The sequence below is a fragment of the Bos taurus genome, chromosome 3 (genome assembly GCF_002263795.3).
Source record: "Bos taurus isolate L1 Dominette 01449 registration number 42190680 breed Hereford chromosome 3, ARS-UCD2.0, whole genome shotgun sequence".
NCBI lineage: Eukaryota > Metazoa > Chordata > Mammalia > Artiodactyla > Bovidae > Bos > Bos taurus.
The window spans coordinates 53,889,825-53,906,577 of record NC_037330.1 but is presented as its reverse complement, the minus strand read 5'-3'; positions in this window follow the sequence as shown (position 1 = coordinate 53,906,577).

The window sequence follows — 16,753 nt, the reverse complement described above, 5'->3', positions numbered from 1 at the left end:
AAACTTGTAACTTCTAGAGTTGAAATTTAACTGGGTTAAGGATAGTGACCCTGAACTTACTGAGACACAGATACTGACAATGAGGGTCGGGCACTGACCCAAGTCCAGAGAAAAAAATTTTTTTTCCCTCATCAACTGGATCACAGCATCCTGCCTGCCCTCTCTTTTTGCCTCACTCTTTTGTTTTGGTTTTTATTTTGTTCCATGAGGCTATAAAATAAAAATATGATTTTAAAGATGTAGAATATAAAGCTAGCTAACTCTTTTAGTCTTTAAATCAACATTTTTATTGTTATTTTATTATTTATCATATTTTAATGTTTATAATAACTTATTTTAATATTATTTAATTATGCTAATTTATTATTATTACTGAAGAAAAATACCCTTGGAGTTATCTCCCAGCTTCCATGGGAGAACTCCAGAAAGAGTTCCATGGAAAATTATTGCAAGATAAAATATCTTTTAAGAAATGTATTCTATAAATCTTGTTCACAAAATATAGTATTGGTTAAGGAAGAATTATTAAAATAATTTCCTAAACTGATGGAGGATAAAGAGATGTTATTTAACTGAAATGAAATTTTACTCATCTTCTATTTAACTCCAGAAAAGATGGCCAACCCAGCATCTTGTTTTAGAAATAATATGTTAATACAGTCCAGCTGTCCCCTGGAGGAAGAGTGTGGTCTCTAAGGAGAATCTGCAGAAGCACTTTGGGAACACAGATTTAATTGACCAGTTTTCACATTCTGCTACAGATTTAGATTTTCAAAATCAGGCTCTTCTTTTCCTCATACAGAAGAGCTGCTGATTTCCTAGAATGGAGTCTGTTACAAAAGGAGCTCTTCATTGCTTTCAGTTTCAGTCTGGATCCTGTTTAAAAGAAATGCCATTTCAAGTGGCCTCAAGTGATATAAGACACTGGCTGGCTGGAAAAAACATTATGCTGGATCATTTTAAAACCTAACTACTGTTCACCTTAAACTATGTGTCTGTGTGCTGTCACTTAAGTCATGTCTAAGTCTTTGCAACACCATAGACTATAGCCCACCAGGCTCCTCTGTCCATGGGATTCTCCAGGCAAGAACATTGGAATGGGTTGTCATGCCCTCCTCCAGGGTATCATCTCTACCCAGGGCTCGAACCCACGTCTCTCATGTCTCCTGCACTGGCAGGCTGATTCTTTACCACTAGCACTGCCTGGGGAGCCCTCATCTTAAACTATGTTTTATGTCAATTATATCTCATTAAAGCTAGAAGAAGAAAAAAGTCATGACTGCAACCATGTGTCATTTGGTGGGAGTAAGGGGAGAAACATCATGTGAAATAAAGTTCATATTTTATGGCAAGAGAAGAAAAATTTAATCATATAAATTTTCTGTGCCCTTTGCCCTCCTGTCTCCCTCCTATGGTGCACTGTGTATCTGCATTATGTATCAGCAAAACTTCCACCATGGGCAGAAATACCTGCTCAGCCATAAACAGCAACATTCCCCTGTTCACCAAGACAACGCCTTAAAAATAACATTCCTTCCTGATCTCATAAAGGGCCATGATGACTCTTCATTCTAGGTTATGTGAACAACCAAAACATGCCATTTAATGTACAGCTGCTGCTGCTGCTAAGTCACTTCAGTCGTGTCTGACTCTGTGTGACCCTGTAGACGGCAGCCCACCAAGCTCCCCTGTCCCTGGGATTCTCCAGGCAAGAACACTGGAGTGGTTTGCCATTCCCTTCTCCAGTGCATGAAAGTGAAAAGTGAAAGTGAAGCCACTCAGTCATGTCCGACTCTTCGAAACCATGGACTACAGCCTACCAGGCTCCTCCATCCATGGGATTTTCCAGGCAAGAGTACTGGAGTGGGTTGCCATTGCCTTCTCCATAATGTACAGCATCTGTCCTCAAAATCTTTTATCACTGACTTGACTTCTAACAGGTGGAACAGTTCTTTGAGCTTTCTGAGATTCTCTTCTCGTTATAATCCTCAAATCTGACTCAAATAAAATTTCTGATTTCTTCCATAGATCAACAGATTAATTTTTCATCAGCAACTGCATCAAAGAGTTACAGCACCTTTCATTGTTATTTTTTCAAGAGCAAGTATATGGCACTTAGCATTTTAAGTCTTGCTTTTAATTCTAGGAAGCCCCAGACTGGTCTATTTGTAAGGTTGGTGGCATGACGTGGTATCAGTTTTGCCTATCTGTGTGCCCAGTCGCTTCAGTCATGTCTGACTCTTTGCGACCCCATGAACTGTAACCTGCCAGGCTCCTCTGTCCACAGGATTCTCCAGGCAAGAATACTGAAGTGTGTTACCATGCCCTCCTCCAGGGGATCTTCCAGACCCATTAATAAGCAACAAAAAGCAGAAATTAGCATTAATTAAGCAGAAATTAGCATTAATTAAGCATTAATAAGCATTAATAGCATAAAATGCTTAATAAATAATAATGTTTAATAAATAAATATATAATAAATACATAATGCTTAATAATAATTAAGCATTAATAAGCAACAAAAAAGCAACAAAAAGCAGAAATCTGAGGAAGTACAGCCTGAATTTGCTAACTGAATCCTATTACTTTTATTTTCTACACCAAATCAGGCAATTTAAACATCTTAGGGCAAAGAAGACATCTTCTGTAGACATTGTTAAGTGGCTCCTTCCTCCATACTTTTCTTCAACCCTGAAGACTGGTCAAGCCCAGGAGCACCAGTTATGAGACTGGGATGTGTTTGCATAGAGATGGTTTCAGTTATTCCAGCTTGGTAACTCCCGATGGTGCTGATTTGGCCCCCAGGTGACATTTGACAATGTCTAAGGACATGTTTGCTTGTAACTGGCTTGGTTAATCATCTACTCTGGAAAGTTTCCCTGGAATAAATGGGAGCTTCTCTGCCCAAAATGAATGGCCCACAGCCAATGCCTGCTGTGGGATATTGATATCCAACCCTTTGCTGCAAGGAGGAACCAACTCTGGTGCTGGTTGTGCTAAAGTGGTCACATGGGACCAGCTTGAAGCCACTTTCCACCTGAGACTGTAACCTTTTTTATTTTTATATTCTTTTCCTCTCCGCCTTCTCTCATTCCCCTTCTGAAAGCACTCACTCAGTGAGTCATTTGTATGAAACTATAGCTCTCAGTCTCTGCTTCTGAGGAAACTGACCTAAGACGTTACAAAGCTTCCTTTGTGGTTTAGTATATGTAAGCTTCATGTGAAGGCTCCAAATCTGTTTTAAAAGAATGAGTATTATGTTTCAGGGTGAAGGTTCTACAATTAAACATTAAGCCAAGTTTGTTCATTAAGTTTTTAAGACATTTTCTAATTTCTCCGATTTTTCAGTCTTTTATTTTCTGAATTACTGAGATGTGTAAGTCACTTTTATGTTTCACAGTACAGAAATTAAAAGCCTTCTCTGTTCTTTATCTGATTGTGACATAAGTGAAAAACATTCATGCTTAAATCATCACACTCAAAATTATTCACCTTTACTCTCCTCCAGAATAATTCAAAGACTTTAGAACACTTGATCTGTGGCCCCAATCTTCCTGAACTATTTAATGTTAATTCTATCTTCTCATTTTTTAGTCTGAGCATATATTATTATGATTGTTTCATGCAGTCAGTCATTTATTGATTGTTTCACATTCTACTGCTGTCTTAGATTTTCATTTGCTTTTGCACTCCAGACTTCCTGTCTCTTGGATCTTTTTACTCCTGCATTTCAATTAGAGTTGATGTGCTCATGGTAAACTCTCCACCAGATATGAATTTTGTACCCATTTTTGAATGTTTTTTTTCCTGCATATATCTAGGTTAACAACTATCTTTTTCTTTACCTTGCACTTTCTTTTCACTTCCACTGATGCTGCTGAGAAGTCAGCTTTCACTCTGTCTTGCTGTGAACTAAATATGTTCTTCTTCTGTAAATATTCTTCAGATAGTCTCATTTGCATGCCATAATTTCATTCTGATTTCTCAGGTGTATATTTACCATTTTTTCCACTTGGATTTAATCTTGCATTTGCACATGGATGATTTTTAAAGTTCTGGGAAATTCTCTGACATTGTATCTTCAAATATGGCCTCTGTCCCATTTCTCTTTCCCTGGCTACTACTTTTGATTCCATATCAGTTAGACATCTTGTTCTATTCCCTCCATTACCAACCTATTCTTCACCCTGAATTGCTTTTTATGATGTTTCCCTACCTCAATCAATTTCTCTTCCTTTGGGTCTGATCTGCTTCTTAGCCATATAGCTCCTCCCAAAGACAAAGATACCCTCTTGAGGCTTTCTCAGAGTTCACTTTTCCCATCAAGTAGAACTTGACTTTAATCCTTGTCCTTTCCTAGCCCAACTTCAGTAAGAATCCTGCTAAGTTAGTTTATTGAGATTCCCCCATCCTTGATTTATGATTAAATTCCTCATCACTCACTCTTGATGTTATGGACTAAATGTCTGTATCCTTCCAAGATAGAATTTGATATCAACAACTGAGGTGCTAAAGTTCAACAAACACCTTAAAATGTGGAAGCAGATTTGGAACTAGGTAATGGGTAGAGGCTGAAAGAGTTTTGAAGTAGATGCAAGAAAAAGCCAATACTGCCATGAAGAGAATCATGTAAGGGTGATTCTGGTGAGAACTCGGAAATGAGTTCTCAGAGTTCCTCTCAGAGTTCCTCTCAGAGTTCCTCAGAAATGAGGAACATGTTTTTTTAAACTGAAGGAAAGATAATTCTTTTTGTAAAGTGACAAAGAACCTGCCCCAATTTCTTCATGTTCTACTATTTAGTAGAAAATAGATGAAACTAGAAATTTAGTTGAGATTTCTAAGTGTTGAGAGAGAAGCTTCATTCCTTCTAACTGCTTTATACTAAAATGTGAGAAGACAGAAAATAATGAAGTTGTAAATGCTAAGGAAAGAGGAACCAAAATGTAAAGATTTTGAAAGCTCTCACTCAGGCTGACCACATTATAAAAAATAAGGAAGTACACTCAGAAGAGCACAATAAAGTTGTGGTGGCAGAACCATTTGATAAGAAAATCAGTGTGGCGTGAGGCATGAATTTAATCAGCCGTCTCAACACAAGGCAAGTATAGAGATGGGACTATACCCACAGAAACACTGCCAGCTGGAACTACAGGAAACAGACAAAGTGGGATGAAATGAAGAAAGTCTGTTGGACTTCTTAGATTCAAGAGAACGGGACCATAGAGCTCTTCGTCAGTTAATAAGTACTCTTCTTCAAGACAAGAGAAGAAGAACCCCAAATACAATTCAGAGATCGTCAGGGCTGCCACTTCCACCTCAGGCACAGAGTTCATGGACATGTGGTTTAGGAGTACAGGGGTGCCTTTATGTTGATTTCAAGGGGTGAGGAAAATGCCCAGCAGAGAATCTGTGGCATATGACCTTCACCCCACAGAGCCACAGGCACATGACCCCTGCCATGGAGAGCCTCACCCACACAACCCCCACCAGGCAGAACTGTGGGGCTAATGACTCAGTGAGCCCAGGGGCAGAATTCTGCCCCAATAAATATAGAAGGCAGTGCATTGAAAAAAAAAAGAGTATTATTGTCCTTCCTTAAGATCTAGTAGAGCTTGCCTTGCTAGGAATTTAGACTTGCTTAGGACCCTCACACCTTCCACCTTTCTCTCCTATTTTTCCCTGTGGGGATGGATTGTATATCCATCCTTATACTATTTGTCCATGCTCCACCATTGTATCTTGGAAGCATGCAGCTTGTCTGGGTTCATGGGTTCACAGCTGGAGAATTTTGCCTCAGGATGATTCCTACTGCAAGCCTCATCCATATCTGATACAGAATATACTTATGTGAGACTTTGGTCATTATATTTTAGAGCTGTTACTGGAATGTACCAAGAATTTTAATTTTGAGCCTGTTGGGATAAAGTGAATGTATTCTGCACATGTAAAGGACATGCATTTGGTGGGGCCAGTGATGGAATGCTATGGACATCATGTTTGTGTTCCCCCAAAATTCATATGTTAAAGCCAAAATTCCCAATGTTATAGTATTTGGAAATGGGCTTTTTGAAAGTAATTAGATCATAAAAAAGAACCTTCGTGAATGGATTTCAGTCCTAATAAAAAGATAATGAAACATAGGATCTCTCTCTGCTCTCTGCCACATGAAAATACAATAAGAAAACAGTTATCTACAAACCACCAGACACAAGATCCACTAGCACATTGATCCTGTACTTCCCAGGATCCTGTACTTTCTCTAGAACTATTACAAAGTAATTTCTGTTGTTTAAGCCACCTGGTCTATAGTGTTTTTATTACAGCACCTGAACTTACTAAGACTCAATATCTAAGCTGTTGGTCTGTCTTTAGCAGTCCTATTAAGCCAGTTTAACAAGAATTTCCTTATCCTTACCTACCTGTCTTCGTGCTGAGTCGTGTCTAACTCTTTGTGACCCCATGGACTGTAGCCCACCAGGCTTCTTGTTCATGGAATTTCCCAGGCAAGAACACTGAAGTGGGTTTGCCATTTCCTACTCCAGGGACCAAACCCACATCCCCTTCGTCTCCTCTATTGGCAGGCAGTCTTTACCGCTGTGCCACCTTCAGTAATTTTTTATGCCCTGACCCTCTAACTCTGCTTGTCAGCTATATATTCCCAACTGACTTTACTATATTTGTATCAGAGCTCAATATTTCTTCTCTATTGCAACAGCTTTGACCCCTTTTGCAAAAATCTTGAATAAAGACTTCCTTGCCATTTTAAGAAGTGTTAGTATACTGTTTCTATTACAGTCTATTGCTGCAACAGATTCACCATTGTGCTCTGCAGAACTTTCACCTTGGACTTCAGTTGTACACCTGTTAAAATTTTTTCTTCATTCCTGACTTGATTAGAGATCAGTTACTGAGTTCAACTCCTATCTCATTGCTTCAGATGATAGCACAGTAAGGACAAATTTTTTATTCTTAACAGTCTGTGTATAATCTTGAAACTGCATTAGAATTTCAGACATCAATGATCTAAAGCATGAGAGCTTCTCAGTTCACACCCCTATCTTGAATCCTTGCTGACTACTTTTAACTTAGAGAATCCCAGTAATAAAAAGATTCCAAGATCTTTCATTCAGACCTTGAGATCCTTCTTGGCCTTCCCAAAACACTGTCGTCTACACTCCATTCTCCAGTGTCTCCATATTCCCCTCTCCACTGTCCCTTTTCCTTCTGCTCTTAAAATGCTCTTCTGCCTTTAAGTTAACCTCCAAGGTAAAAGTATTGAGTCTCCACCATCTGTAGATGATGCTCAAGACACCCCCACCACTTACTCACAATCAAAACCGAACATAGACAGTAACATTTAAACCTTGGTCTTAGATCAAATTTCACAACTAAAATCCACCAAGTCCCCAAAGGAAAGAGAAATTTATTTAACAATTCAGGAGTTGTTGGGTGCTTACTCTCTGAGATCCTCCAACTTATATCAACTTATCCTCTTATTTGTGGTATGCCTTTCTTTAGTTTTGGAAAGCTAAAGGAACTACTATCTTGGAAAACCTTCAGTTCAGTTCAGATCAGTTCAGTTGCTCAGTTGTGTCCGACTCTTTGCAACCCCGTGAATCACAGCACACCAGGCCTCCCTGTCCATCACCAACTCCCGGAGTTCAACCAAACTCATGTCCATCGAGTCGGTGATGCCATCCAGCCATCTCATCCTCTGTTGTCCCCTTCTCCTCCTGCCCCCAATCCTTCCCAGTATCAGGGACTTTTCCAATGAGTCAACTCTTCACATGAGGTGGCCAAAGTACTGGAGTTTCATCTTTAGCATCAGTCCTTCCAATGAACACCCAGGAGTGATCTCCTTTAAGAGATCTCAAACCACTGCAGAGTCCATTCAGGGGGTAAAAAAGTCAAAGAAAAATCATTAGAAGACATTCTGAGTTTTATCCTGTTAAAATTGATCGGTCATGTATTCAAACTTGAAAACAACTAAAGGAGAAACCTTGACAAATTATCATCAGCAATTAGACATTACTTAGAAAGAGCATTCGGGACTTGAACTCAGTTACCAAGCAGCCTTTGCTCTAGTTACAGCTTTCTGAATGACCTAAGACTCAAGCTTCATGACACTACTCCCTCAAAAAATGGCTATTGTTAAAATACTGAGATGTCTGAACTTCAGACATTAGCCTAGCACTATGAGGGCAACAGTTCTTAAAAAACAGAAAATGCATAATCAAATCATATGACTTTATTTATTAAAGCAATTAGGAAAAGTTAAATGAAGACAAAACCCCATAATACGGGCCTGCACTGACCAGGATGCTTGCTGGTATTGCAAAAAAAAAAAAAAAAAGAAACTATTGGGTTTGGGAATGTCCAGCCTTCAGATGGAAAGAAAAGAACCCAAAACCCTCTTCACAGGAGAAATACTAACTCAGCTCTGAGAAAGCAGACATACCATGCCCTTAATTCCCACTAAATTCACCAGATGATGTTACCCTTGTGAGTTAAATGGCATCCAATCTTGTGATTATTTCACAATCATGTGATTGGCACCCAATCACAATATCATAGATATTGGAATGACACATTTCACTCTTAACACTGTTTCTTTTTCTGGCCCCTTCAAAATTACCAAACTGCCAGTAGTGGGCTTTGACAATTTGCTTCACAATTTGCCTGCCAGACTCTCAATATCTTTATAAGATCCCTTCAGTGTCAATAGAGTTTTCTTCTTAGATCAACTACCCCAATAACTTTGTGAATTGGGGTGTTAAACGTCATTGAGACCCTGAAGGACTTCTTTCACACGTCTATTCACTTCCTTCACACCTGCTTCCTCTAATGGCTTTGCCCGATTTCACTAATCTTCTCTGTCCTCTTCAACCTCGTACCTATTTTGCAGAGGACTTAAGCCAATTAGTGGACAGAATTTCACCTCATTGTAGACAAGAAATTCCACTGATATTGGCATCTATGTGGTGTAGAACCCCATCATAGAATGCTATGATAAGTAGAGGTACATGTCTCCATGGTCCTCCTCACAAGTCCCCAGTGTAATTTAGCCTTAGATGGATTTGAAGGACTCTTCCCAATAATTCAAAGATTTTTAGATAAGGGACTTCTGGTTCCTATTTCTAGCCCATGCAACACTTTCATTCTGGCTGTTAAAAAGCCAAATGGAAAGGGTACTGGCTCTTCCAAGACCTAATGTACTAATATGTTCCCTTTCATCTAGGAGAAAAGGAAAGAGAGCTCTGCCGAAGACCAGCCCCGGCTGATCCAGGGTATTCGAAGGGGAGACGGCGTCGGCGACTATTTATTTATTTATCAAAGATATAAAGAGTAATAGAATGAGGATAGCTCAGTAGGAAAATTCAGTGGAGAAAAGAGGCTGAGTAGCTTGGTTTACGCGGAAAATCAATATAACCCGTGACACCAGGTTAGCTCTGACCACGGAGGCCGCAGGCGCCCTCTCGAATAGCGGAAGGTGCCCCACCTTAGACACCTTCTCGAGTGGGTCTTAGAAGCCCAGGCAAATAAGTGGTCGCAGAGGATATCCACGCTCCAGATGGAGACTTCAGCTGGAAGTTAAAGGAAAGAATGACATGGGGAGACCAAGCATTGGTGAGCAAGGCCCGTAGCTTTATTTTTAACAGGGGCTTTTATACCCTAAGTTACACATAGAGGATAATAGGGGATGCAAAGTCAGCAGTCTTTGAGTCTTATCAAAAACCAGGGTTTCTTTCCTGCAAATTTATCGTATACAAATGGTTTAGGTGATTTACATCATCTTCTGGCCAGAAGGCCTACTAACATTTTATGACTCTTGACAAGAACTTATCAACAAAGACTTATTTTCTCTAAGAGTAATTATTTTAAGGTTTGGCGCCATCTTCCAAAGATAAAATTGCATTCCTATAGGGCGGATGTGTAATGGGTTTACAACAAAGAAAATAATTCATTACCTTAAGGGTCTAAAGTTACTAACACCAAGGCCACTACTTATTTTTTCTACATACCAACTATATTAATTAATACACATTCAAGGATACAATTCAGGGGATGTGAAAACTTAGCAACAAGCATTGGCTCATCAATGAAATCCTTTACTAGTTTATTCTGACAGTTTCTAACTCTCTGAGAGGCTCTAAGCTATTTGAATATCTTAAGCTTCCCGTGCCTCTTGAGGCTGGGAGACTGTAAACAATCGTATGCATAGCTGTAGGAGTCCGGGTAAACTTGTCAGGCGAGTTAGAGAGCCATCTGAGGGGTTTGGATTTAAACACTCCTAATTGCCCAGGAACTTTATTAATTGGAGCTGTAAGTTAACTCTTTGACAGAGAGAGCGAGATGGTGGTAGGGGACAGCCCCCAGTAAAGTCAGAGGTGAGAGCACAAAGCAATAAAGTAGGCAGACTCTGGTTTTTTGGGGGGTAGATGCTCGAGAATATCCGGGCGGACTCCTGAGGCTCGATCCCGCCTTTGCGTATGCCGAGCCTCCTTCCTCATGACCTTTGTCACGAGTGGAATGCCTCACCAGCTCCCGGCAGAGCTCTATTCTGAGCTCTATCAGTGTTCCCCTTCCTGCATTCAACAACCCCCAATCCACCCATGTCAGACTTTCCCCTTCCCATTCTAGCCCTTAAATGCTATACAACCACTCAAGGTTTAGGCTTCTTTCCTCTCTGGGACTTTTGAGAAATGTAGGAACCTCAAATGCAACTACCAGAGGCTGATAAGATTAATTGCAACAAAGCGGATAATTTATCCACTCAGATGAGTTTTTAAAACACCCAGACAGCTGTTAGTCTATAGTCTTCATAAGATTACATATCATGGCAAAAGAAAAAACTTACAAGTCTCTTTCAACTTTCGCTATATTTCACCAGTTTTGATAAGTTGTATTTTCATTTCAATTCATTCATTTTAAAATTTCCGTTGAGACTTGTTTGACTTATATATAATGTAGAGGTGCATTGTTTAGTATCCAGCTATTTTAGGACTTTCCAGATATCTTTCTGATATTAGTTTCTAGTTTAATTCCACCATGATCTGAGACATGTGTTGTAACATTTCTATTCTTTTAAATTGTTAAGGTGTGTTTTACCATCCATAATGTGGTCTTGTTGTCGTTGTTGTTCAGTCACTCAGTCATGTCCAACTCTTTAAAAACGATGGACTGCAGCATGCCAGGCTTCCCTGTCCTTCACCATCTCCCAGAGTTTGCTCAAATTCATGTCCCTCGAGTCAGTGATGCCATCCAACCATCTCATCCTCTGTCGTCCCCTTCTTCTCCTGCATTTCCCAGCATCGGAGTCTTTTCCAGTAAGTCTGCTCTTCCCATCAGGTGGTCAAAGTAATGGCGCTTCAGCTTCAGCATCATTTCTTCCAATGAATATTCAGGACTGATTTCCTTTAGGATTGACTGGTTGGATCTCCTTGCTGTCCAAGGGACTCTCAAGAATCTTCTCCAACACCACAGTTCAAAAGCATCAACTGTCTGGCACTCAGCTTTCTCTATGGTCCAACTCTCACATCCATAAACAACTACTGGAAAAAACATAGCTTTGACTATATGAACCTTTGTTGGCAAAGTAATGTCTCTGCTTTTTAATATTCTGTCTAGGTTTGTCATAGCTTTTCTTCCCAGGAGAAACATCTTTTAATTTCATGGCTGCAGTCACCATCTGCAGTGATTTTGGAACCCAAGAAAATAAAGTCTGTCACTGTTTCCATCTATCTTGGTGAATGTTACATGTGAACTTGGAAAGATTGTGTAACCAAAAAGCAGAACTAACCCAATTATCCACCAACTTTATGAATGGGTAAATAAAATGTGTTACCTATCACCTCACACTGGTCAGAATGGTTATCATCAAAAAAAACCGACAAGTAACCAATGCTGTAGACAATGTGGAGAAAAGGGGAATCCTGGGTACACTCTTGGTGGAAATATAAATCTGTGCAGCCATAGTGGAAGAGCATGGGGGTGACTCAAAAATCTAAAAGCAGAGCTATCATATGACTCAGCAATTCCACTCCCAGGAATATATTTAAAAAAAAAAAAAAGAATGAGAGAAGAAACACTAATTTGAAAAGATGCATGCATCCCAGTGTTCATAGGAACATTATTTGCAATGGCCGAAGAATGGAAGCAACCTGGGTGTCCACTAACAGATGTGAATGGATAAGGAAGGTATGGCATATATGCACCATGGACTACTACTCAGTTATAAAAAGGAATGAAAATTTTCTATTTGCAGCAATATGGATGGAACTGGATGGCATTACGCAAAATAAAATAAGCCAGAGAAATATACTACATGATATCAGTGACATGTGAAATCTAAAAAATACAACAAGCTAGTGAATATAATAAGAGAGAAGCAGACACAGACATAGAGAACAAACTGGTGGTTACTGTGGGAGGAGGGAGGGACAATAGAAGGGTGGGGGCAGGGAAGGTACAAAATATTGGATGGAAAATAAGCTACAACCCAGAGAATATAGCCATTAATTTGTAATAACTGTAAATTAATTGTAACCTTAAAAGTTGTATAAATTTTTTTAATTTTTAAATAAAAATAAAATGCAGTATATTTTTGCCATGGAATAATATTTAGCCTTAAAAAGGAAGGAAATCCTGACACATTACAACACACATGAACCCGAAAACATTATGCTAAGTGAAATAAACCTATCACATAAAATACTGTATAACACCATTTATATGAGGTATTCAGAGTAAAGTTCATAGAAAGTTTACTAGTGATTACCAGGAAATTGGTGAGAAGGAAATGGAGACTTGTTTATTAGATACAAAGTTTCAGTTTAGAAAAATGAAAAAGACTAAGAGACAGCAGTGAAGCTTGCAACAACTATGTGCATGTACTTAATTCCACTGAATTGTACTCTAAAAATAGATAAAATGCAAACATTATGTTGTATATATTTCACGACAATGAAAAAATTAAATATTTTAAGTGGAAGGAAATAGACTTGATAGTTTCTGCATTTTATGTATTAGTGGACAGTCAGCAGGGACAGAGAGACATTGGGACCTCTCCTAGTGCAAATATATCAGAGAGGAATTCATTAATTTGCGTTTGATCAGGGACTGGAATCAGTCCCTGCATCAGTCAACTGGGCCAAGAGTGAGCACCATATTCAGTGCAACGTGAGACTACTGGGCATAAAAACGGTGGTCAGGGAAATAGGATCATATTGCTGAAGTAAAAGAATTCCATTCAGATAACAATGCTGAGTAGGGAAGGCACCTTTCCAAGGAAAGAGATACTAGGAAAAACACTGTAGAGCTGATATACCAGTTGCAGTCAGTCATAGAAACAGAAACCACTTCAGTTTGTTTAAACATAATAAATTTGTACAAGTGACACAGGAACAGAGACAGGGGCTCATGCAATAACCCTGGGGGCTAAGTAATTGCAGTAAGAAACAACATCCTAGGCTTCAGAAACTAGAGACTGATACTAATGCTGAAACTGATAAAGATGCTGATACTGAAGTCCAGAGGCCTGGGCCACAAGCAGAAAGTGATGCCTCACAGGCCTCTGTTGAGGGAGTTGGAGCCACAGAGATGTACCTGGTAGTGTCCCAGACACTACCTGAAGAACACAGGATGCAGAGACCTCAAACTGTCCCTTCCTCCTCACTCACAGTTTTCATCCAGTGCCTCATATCTTGGCTGAAGCTAGTAGGCAGGCAGGGGGAAGGAGGAATGTGTGTAGCACTGAGCTGAAATTTCCACAGCAGTGGAGAGCAGCAGGAAAGGAACAGAACAGACCTTAGAGCAAATAGTCCAAGACCAGCAATGATAATTTCTCCGGACACTGGTGTTAGAGAGATAAAGAGATTTTATTATTTTAAAAAGAGCTGGAAAAGACTCATGAGCTCAATTTAGCTATGTTAAATGTTCCATCACTCAGACCTGAGATGGAAAATCACTTCGAATATCTACCTAAGGTCAGAAACCTTTGTCCTAGCCTCACTCTGGGACTCCAGAGTTAACAGTTCAGAGCTATAAAGCTCAAAACTTGCTCTGTGAGAGAGCTTGCACATTTTTCCTATCAAGACCTTCGCTTCAATCCATTAACATAATCCTTCTACTTGAGATCTTGTCTGTATGTTCTTTCCATCAGATGGAAAAACACAACATTCTCAGCAAACACCTTTACTATTTTGACTATGGGTAATGGTCAATAATGGATATTGATTATCCCTTGAAATGATAATGAAATGTTACACTTATTTATTCAGCCAACCATTCATCTATTTACTCATTCTTTCAATCATCATGTATTCTGGGTTTTATTATGCTTTGATGCTATCTTATTTGGTCCTTAGGATTCAGTAATGCACAATTATATGCCTAGATAAGAAAGACTAGATTGAAATCACACTTAAAGAATGAGTATTTGGTTTCTACTTTGAGTCTTAATCACTATCCAGGTTATATATATATATATATACACATACACAACATTTATTACTACCTAAATATTGCCATAATATTATGTATGGTCCATACAGGGTGTAATCTGCATGAAAACAATATTTTTACTTTTCTCTCTTCAGATAATCCAGGACAATAGCAGGTAGGGCATAAGAATTTAGCAAACAGTGTAAATAATTAGAACTAAATATTCCTTAATAAGTATTAGAACAGGTGTATGAATAAATTGTTAACTACTTTTGAAAGTTTTTTTTCTTTTTTAAATGATCAATAAAGTTGGTTTTTTGGGTTTTTTTTTTTTACTTTACAATATTGTATTGGTTTTGCCATACATCAACATGAATCTGCCACGGGTGTACACATGTTCCCCATCCTGAACCCCCCTCCCACTTCCCTCCCCCTACCATCCCTCTGGGTCATCCCAGTGCACCAGCCCCAAGCTTCCTGTATCCTGCATGAAACCTGGACTGGCGATTCATTTCTTATATGATATTATACATGTTTTAATGCCATTATCCCAAATCATCCCCCGCTCCCTCTCCCACAGAGTCCAAAAGATTGTTCTATACATCTGTGTCTCTTTTGCTGTCTCGCATACAGGGTTGTCATTACCATCTTTCTAAATTCCATATATACGCGTTAGTATACTGTATTGGTTATTTTTTATTGAAAGGAAATGAAAACACTATTTCACAGAGATATCTGTACTCTCATGTTTATTGCACTATTAATCACATCAGCCAAGATATAAAAACAACCTAAACACCAATCAATAGATGAATGAACAAAAAAGAAGTGATACATATACACAACAGAATGTTATTCAGCCATGAGGCAAGAGGATATTCTGCCATTGCGGCAATTTGATGGACCTTAAGCACATTATACTAAGTGAGATGTCAGACTAAGAAAGACACGTACTGTGTAATGTCACTTATATGTCAAATCTAAAAACGTCAAGACTTCTTTATGTTCTTCAATTCGGGATGTCTCTGGTCTAAGGGACTAGAACATCTGCTTAATTCAAGTTCTCGATGGGAAAAGATATACAGGTTTTCTATAGAATAATTTGCTTTTCCACTAAACCCTATCATTTACTGGCCACATACTCTTTACTAAACAGTTTCTTACTTAAAAGGCAAAGTCATTCTTCCTTCTGAACACTTGAAGACACAGTTATAATTGATAAAGTCATTTAAAATCTCCAGTGGAGATGTGTTAACATCCTTGCAGAGGCACAGAGATTGTGATACACAGAGGAGGTCACAGAGGAGGAGACTGTGCCAGAAAAGTTTCTTTTATTCTGCTAGCATTTAAATCAACTTAGAGATCTTAATCTAGTGTGTGAAATCCAAATTATCTATTCCTTCAGGCCTTTGGAGTGTTCATGGAACTCTGGCAATTGATAACCATCATGCATGTATCAGTATTTTGTGTTTCCAGCAGAGTCTTATGCAGTATACTCTGTGCCTAAACATACTCCATGAAGATGCGCAGAAAAGTAGGTCATGGTTTTTGTCCTCGGATGAACTTTACTTTCATTTGAAAACAAACACTAGACTGGATTTATCACCAGATCCCGTGTGCCTCTACTTTAACAGGGACACTGTAAATTCTTTTCAGGATCTGGGTATCACTGCAAATTTGGATCCTGATTCCAAGAGTCCTCAGAACATGCAGGCATCCCCATTCTCCAGCACACAGGTACCAAGTAAATTTCCAGAGGTCCCCTAGAAGGGGAATGGGAAAATCATTATCATATAACCCTGTTCTAGAGTTGAAGGGTCATTTCTCTTGCGATCCTCCTTTCCTCTCCAGGTGATAAGTTCATTATCTGAAATTGGTTTAGATCAAGGCTACAGACTTTCTTTTCATCGAGGCTACCTCTCAGCCTCCTGATAAACATCCTTGTTGCTTCTTCCACATCCATTTTGACTCTATGGTCATCCTATTCTATTTGCCATATTCAGAATTTTCTCTGGCCAGGTCCTGCTGGCTTCCACTCCAACCATTTTATGGACTGAATGCTTGTGTTCTCCAAAATTCATTTGCAGAAACCCTAACTCCCAATGTCCCAATGTACTTGGAAGTGGGGCTTTGGGGAGGAAATTATTTGGTAATGAGCGTGGGGCCTTTATGAGTCTGATTAACGCCCTCATAACAAAGAAATATGAGGTATTCCTTCTCTCACTCTTCCAAAACTATGAGGACACAATAGGAAAGTTGCCATCTGTGAAGCTGCAAGAGGACACTTACAAACAACCCAGCAGTGCTGATA